The sequence below is a fragment of the Nycticebus coucang genome, chromosome 3 (assembly GCF_027406575.1).
Source record: "Nycticebus coucang isolate mNycCou1 chromosome 3, mNycCou1.pri, whole genome shotgun sequence".
Classification (NCBI taxonomy): domain Eukaryota; kingdom Metazoa; phylum Chordata; class Mammalia; order Primates; family Lorisidae; genus Nycticebus; species Nycticebus coucang.
The window spans coordinates 77,288,613-77,295,247 of NC_069782.1; positions in this window are offsets into that span (position 1 = coordinate 77,288,613).

Below are 6,635 nucleotides of genomic sequence, written 5' to 3' on the forward strand. Positions count from 1 at the left end.
CTTTGCTCATCAGGTAGTGTTTGCAAATCTGTTGGCTTCTCTGTTCTTTCTCCTTTTGTTGATTTTGCTCCCCTAGGAAGATGCTGGGAAAGCTGTAGCGGAGGAGGGACATTATGCTTTTGATGGATCATTTGTTCATTTATGCCCTTCTTGGAGTGCTGCTTCTACACTAGACGTTGAGCCCAGGGTGAAAGGCATGTGTCTGCATGCAGGAGTCCAGTTGAGGTGATGGGTAAATGGTTTAGTTCACTGAGTTATGAGTTATGTTAGAAGTAAATGCAATGTGCTGTAGGAGTCAGGGAAGGCTCCCTGGAGGAGATGGTGTTTGAAGGAAAATGAAAACTGAGAGATGTGAGCTCCAGTGGAGCAGATGTAGCAATACTGACCAGGGGGTTGGCTTGGGAGCAACCTAAAGGTATAGTCAGCTTGCGGTTGAACAGGGGAGGGTTAAGTTTCATCAGCCTCAAAAATCCCTTGTTGGGGTACACATTGAATCTTACTGCAAGAGCATTGGAAATGGCATGAAAGTAAAAATCATTACATCCCCCATTTATAGTGAGTCTGCTCTGTTCTGGGCATTTGCATATATAATCAAATGCAGTTTAACCTTCGCCACAGCATCTCATATTGGGAACGTGCCCATTTTACAGATGAGGAAATTGAGGTTCATATAAAGTTATTTGTCTCACATCACTTACCAAGGAAGTGGTGGCTTCTGTCCACAAGACCACATTATTTCCCTTGGGAAATAACTCATCCTGTATCACGCGTTTCTGTCCTCCTGGTGATCCAGTGCAGTCTCACTGTTGGTGTGGGAAGGCTGCGACAGACAGGCTGGTGAGGGACCTCCTGGAGGAAGAGGAACAGCCACCAGATGACCTGAGGAAATCCAACCACATAGAAAAAAATCTCCAAACCCCATAAACATAAGAACTAACACTGGGAAATAAAATGAGCTGATGGAACAAACAAGCCCTTAAATGGACTATGATAACTTCAGAGGGCAAGGAGAATATTGCTGCTATGAAATATCAAATTATTAGAAAAACATATTTCAAAAATATGAAATATCAAAATCATCAATAGATGGGCTGAAATGCAAAATAATAAGTTTGGAGCTAAGACCAAGGAATTTTCCCAAGAAAGTAGAACAATGAACAAAGATATGTTTTTAAAAATTATTTAAATTTAGAGATGGGAACATACAGCTCACAGTTCTGACATACATCTAACAGGAATCCCAGAAGCAAAAGACCTAGGGATCCTTGTGGTGATGGAACATCAGTTTTTGTTTTGTTTTTTTGAGATGGAGCCTCAAGCTGTCACCCTGTAGAGTGCGGTGACATCACAGCTTACAGCAACCCCCAACTCCTGGGCTCAAGAGATTTTCCTGTCTCCACCTTCCAAGTAGTTGGGACTACAGGCGCCCGCCACAATACCTGGTTATTTTTTGGTTGCAGCTGTCATTGTTGTTTGGTGGGGCCAGGCTGGATTTGAACTCAACAGCTCAGTTGTACGTGGCTGACACCTTAGTCACTTGAGCCACAGGTGCCGAGCCTGGAATGTCAGTCTTTTGACGGTATTCGTGTCAACATAATGCTGGTTGTGATTACACCCAATGAAAACTTGCAACATTGGAGGAAAGTGGGTAAAGACTACATGTGATAGAGTTCTTCTAACTATATTTAAATCTACAATTAGATCAAATAAAATATTTGGTTATAGGAATGAATTGTTTGCTCTCTTAATGGTGAGAGTTCCTTCTATAGTCTGGAAACAAGTCCTTTATCATGTATATATTTTGCAATATTGTCAGCTTATGGCTTGTATTTTAATTTTCTCTGAGGGTGAAAGATTTTTATTTTCACCAGGTCCAGTTAATCATTTTTAATGGCGTATGTGTTTCTGTGCCTCGGTCTGCTTGGATTGCTATGACATAATACTGTAAACTTGGTGGCTTAGAAACAACACAGTTCTGCAGGCCAGGAAATCTAAGATCTGCAGTCTGGTGAAGCCTACCCTCTCATATGGCAGCTCCTCGAAAGGTGGGAGGAGAAAACAAGCTCCCTCCCCTTTTATAAGGGCACTATGCCTATTCACAGGGGCTCCACCCTCATGACCTAATAACCTCCCAAAGGCCCCACCTTTGAATACCATCGCCTTGAGAGTTAGTATTTCAACACATGAATTTTGGAGAATACAGTCAGACCATAGTGGTGTTCTAACTAAAAAAAATTTTTAATCTAATGTCTCCTTATTTTTTTATACCCAGCGTATAGCTTTGTCTCATAAGTTTAGGTCTGTAAACATAAATTTTGTGTTTTTCTGTACATGATGTGAGGTGATGATCCAGATTTGTTATTTTCTATATAATATTCAATTGTTCTTGCACATTTGTTAAAAAGACTGTCCTCTATTCATTGAATTAACTTATAGTGTATGTATATATCATCAATTATATAGCATTGGATATGATAAAATATGCTCAAGACCTATACATAGGCGCTGAGCCTAATGACATGCTTTTTTCATCCCTGCGTTCAGCATTGTATTTTGAATCCCACAACTTCCCTCTCATTTTATTTTACTTTGGACTGATATACAATCTTGAATTTATCACATTTTTTATTCTGTATTTTCTGATACTTTGATATTTGGTGGCCTTGTTGCTCCTGGAGAGACCGCCCCTCCCAGGGCTGGCCAATTCTTAGAGACAGTGGACAACTTGCCTGAGTGCATGCCTGTCCCATGCAAACCAAAGTCAGAGATTATACCCTCAGCCACCTGCCCAGATCACCCCAGGGTTGGGTGCCAGACTGCTAGGGACAACCCTGGTCCCTGTAATGTTAAAAACCTGCTGAATTTATTCAGGTGAACCAATCCTGAGACTGTTCACCCTCCCATGTCCTTTTCTTTCCATGGAAACCATAATAAAAAGGCTCCAGCCTCCACCCTATCCCCCTTCCTCCCTCTGCTTCCTGGCAGACCTGGGCTTGCCCCTGTGGCCCTGTCTGGCGTGTTTTGCCTCCCATGTCTATATGGAGCTACAAGGATAACAAACTTCTGCCTTTGGACAGTCATTTCTGTGTCTGCAGGTCTTACCATACCCAAATAAATAAATCCCAGTTACCTTTAAAACAAGTCATTACTGGGCGGTGCCTCTGGCTCAGTGGGTAGGGCACAGGCCCCATATACCAAGGGTGGCGGGTTTGAACCCCACCCCGGTTGGCTAAAACAGCAATGAGAATTGCAACAAAAAAATAGCCTGGCATTGTGGCGGGTGCCTGTACTCCCAGCTATCCGGGAGGCTGAGGCAAGAGAATCACTTAAGCCCAAGAGTTTGAGGTTGCTCTGAGCTGTGATGCCACAGCACTCTACCGAAGGTAACAAAGTGAGACTCTGTCTCAAAAAAAAAAAGTCATTACTTAAGTGAGAATTGGTAGAAAGTATACCATTTCAGTCCTAGGTATGAAACTCCTTTTGTTACCACTCATGAATGGTAGTTTACCTGGTGTAAGGCTCCAAGTTGACAGTTTTTTTATTTTTTTATTTTTTTTTATTGTTGAGGATTCATTGAGGGTACAATAAGCCAGGCTACACTGATTACAATTGTTAGGTAAAGTCCCTCTTGCAATCATGTCTTGCCCCCATTAAGTGTGACACACACCAAGGCCCCACCCCCCTCCCTCCGTACCTCTTACTGTTTTTCCTCCCCCCCCATAACCTTGATTGTCATTAATTATCCTCATATCAAAATTGAGTACATAGGATTCATGCTTCTCCATTCTTGTGATGCTTTACTAAGGATAATGTCTTCCACCTCCATCCAGGTTAATACGAAGGATGTAAAGTCTCCATTTTTTTTAATAGCTGAATAGTATTCCATGGTATACATATACCACAGCTTGTTAATCCATTCCTGGGTTGGTGGGCATTTAGGCTGTTTCCACATTTTGGCGATTGTAAATTGAGCTGCAATAAACAGTCTAGTGCAAGTGTCCTTATGATAAAAGGATTTTTTTCCTTCTGGGTAGATGCCCAGTAATGGGATTGCAGGATCAAATGGGAGGTCTAGCTTGAGTGCTTTGAGGTTTCTCCATACTTCCTTCCAGAAAAATTGTACTAGTTTGCAGTCCCACCAGCAGTGTAAAAGTGTTCCCTTCTCTCCACATCCACGCCAGCATCTGCAGTTTTGAGATTTTGAGGTGTGGGCCATTCTCACTGGGGTTAGATGATATCTCAGGGTTGTTTTGATTTGCATTTCTCTAATATATAGAGATGATGAACATTTTTTCATGTGTTTGTTAGCCATTCGTCTGTCATCTTTAGAGAAGGTTCTATTCATGTCTCTTGCCCATTGATATATGGGATTGTTGGCTTTTTTCATGTGGATTAATTTGAGTTCTGTATAGATCCTAGTTATCAAGCTTTTGTCTGAAAATATGCAAATATCCTTTCCCATTGTGTAGGTTGTCTCTTTGCTTTGGTTATTGTCTCCTTAGCTGTACAGAAGCTTTTCAGTTTAATGAAGTCCCATTTGTTTATTTTTGTTGTCGTTGCAATTGCCATGGCAGTCTTCTTCATGAAGTCTTTCCCCAGGCCAATACCTTCCTGTGTTTCTCCTATGCTTTCTTGGAGGATTTTTATTGTTTCATGCCTTAAATTTAAGTCCTTTATCCATCTTGAATCAATTTTTGTGAGTGGGGAAAGGTGTGGGTCCAGTTTCAGTCTTTTACATGTAGACATCCAGTTCTCCCAACACCATTTATTGAATAGGGAGTCTTTCCCCCAAGGTATGTTCTTGTTTGGTTTATTGAAGATTAGGTGGTTGTAAGATGTTAGTTTCATTTCTTAGTTTTCAATTCGATTCCAAGTGTCTATGTCTCTGTTTTTGCGCCAGTACCATGCTGACAGTTTTTTTTATCCTCAGCTCTTTTGAAGATATTAATTACTTCATTGTCTTGGCTCTCATTTTTTTTTAATTTATTTTTATTGTTAAGTCATAGCTGTGTACATTAGTGCAATCAAGGGGTACAATGTGTGGGTTTCATATACAATCTGAAATATTCTCATAAAACTGTTCAACGTAGCCTTCATGGCATTTTCTTAGTTACTATATGTAGGCATTTGTATTCTGCCTTTAGTAAGTTTCGCCTGTACCCATTCTAAGATGCACCGTAGGTGTGGCCCCACCCATAACCCTCCCTCCACCAATACCTCCCCTCTCTCTTCTCCTTCCTTGGCCCTTTCCCCATAGTCTTGTGCTATAGCTGGGTTATAGCCTTCATGCAAAAGCTATAATTTAGCTTCATAGTAGAGCTGAGTACATTGGATACTTTTTCTTCAACTCCTGAGATACTTTGCTAAGAAGAATATGTTCCAGGTCCATCCATGTAAACATGAAAGAGGTAAAGTCTCCATCTTTCTTTAAGGCTGCATAATATTCCATGGTATACATGTACCACAATTTGCTAGTCCATTCGTGGGTCGATGGACACTTGGGCTTCTTCCATGACTTAGCGATTATGAATTGGGCTCTCATTTTTGCTGATGAAGAGTCTTCCATCAGTCTAATTGATGCTCCAGTAGCAATTTGTTTTTCCCTTCTGGGAACTCTTAACATTTTCTTTTTACTTTTAATGTTCTGCAGTTTTGTTACAATTTGCTCATACTGCAGTCTAAGAACCCTTCTATCAATTCTGGAAATTTCTCAGCTATAATCTCTTCAAATATGTATTTTTTCGGCAATTTCCTCATTCCCTGCTTCCATAACCCCTGTTAGATAGATGTTAGAACATCTCTAAGTAGAATTTTTCAAACGCATCTTTTAATTTCTCTGTCTCTATCTTGTGTGACGAGTGAATTCTCTATTACTATCTTTCAATTCAATAATGTTCTCAGCTACTTTCTATCTAGAATTTACCCTATCTAGTGGGTTTTTAAAAGTTTCAGTGGTTGTACTTTTCTAAGATTTCTAAATTATTTATATATACTTGATACTTCATGTTAGTATGCATTCTTCATTCCTGCCTGCTTAAAAGTATTATTTTTAATGAATAGTATTTAAAAAATCTCTTTAAGCAGCTTATAATAATTTTTTGTGGGCATGAAGTATGGGATTTTATTTTATTTTCAGATTAATATGAGGGTACAAATGACAAGGTTGCAATATTTGCATTTGTTAGGTAAAGTCCTTGTAGTTGCGTCCTGCACCCAGGAGGTGTGCCATATACCCTCACATTGTGGTCATTAGTTGGGAGCACACCCATTCCCCTCCTTCTTTCCCTCCTCCTCCCCCCCTCCAACTGGAATTAAATTGAGTTTTTCTCTTGTATGGGCATGTATTAATTTATCTACTGGCTTCATATTAGTATTGAGTACATTGGATACTGCTTTTCCATTCTTATGATACTTTATTAAAATATTCTCCAACTGTTTCCATGTTAAATACAAGAGATGGAAAGTCTCCATCTTCTATGGCTGAATAGTATTCCATGATATACATATACCGCAGTTTATTAATCCATTCCTGTGTTGATAGCCACTTGGTCAATTCCACATCTTGGCCATTATAAATTGAGCTCTGATAAAAAATCTAGTGCAAATATCCTTGTGATAATGTGATTTTTTTTTCT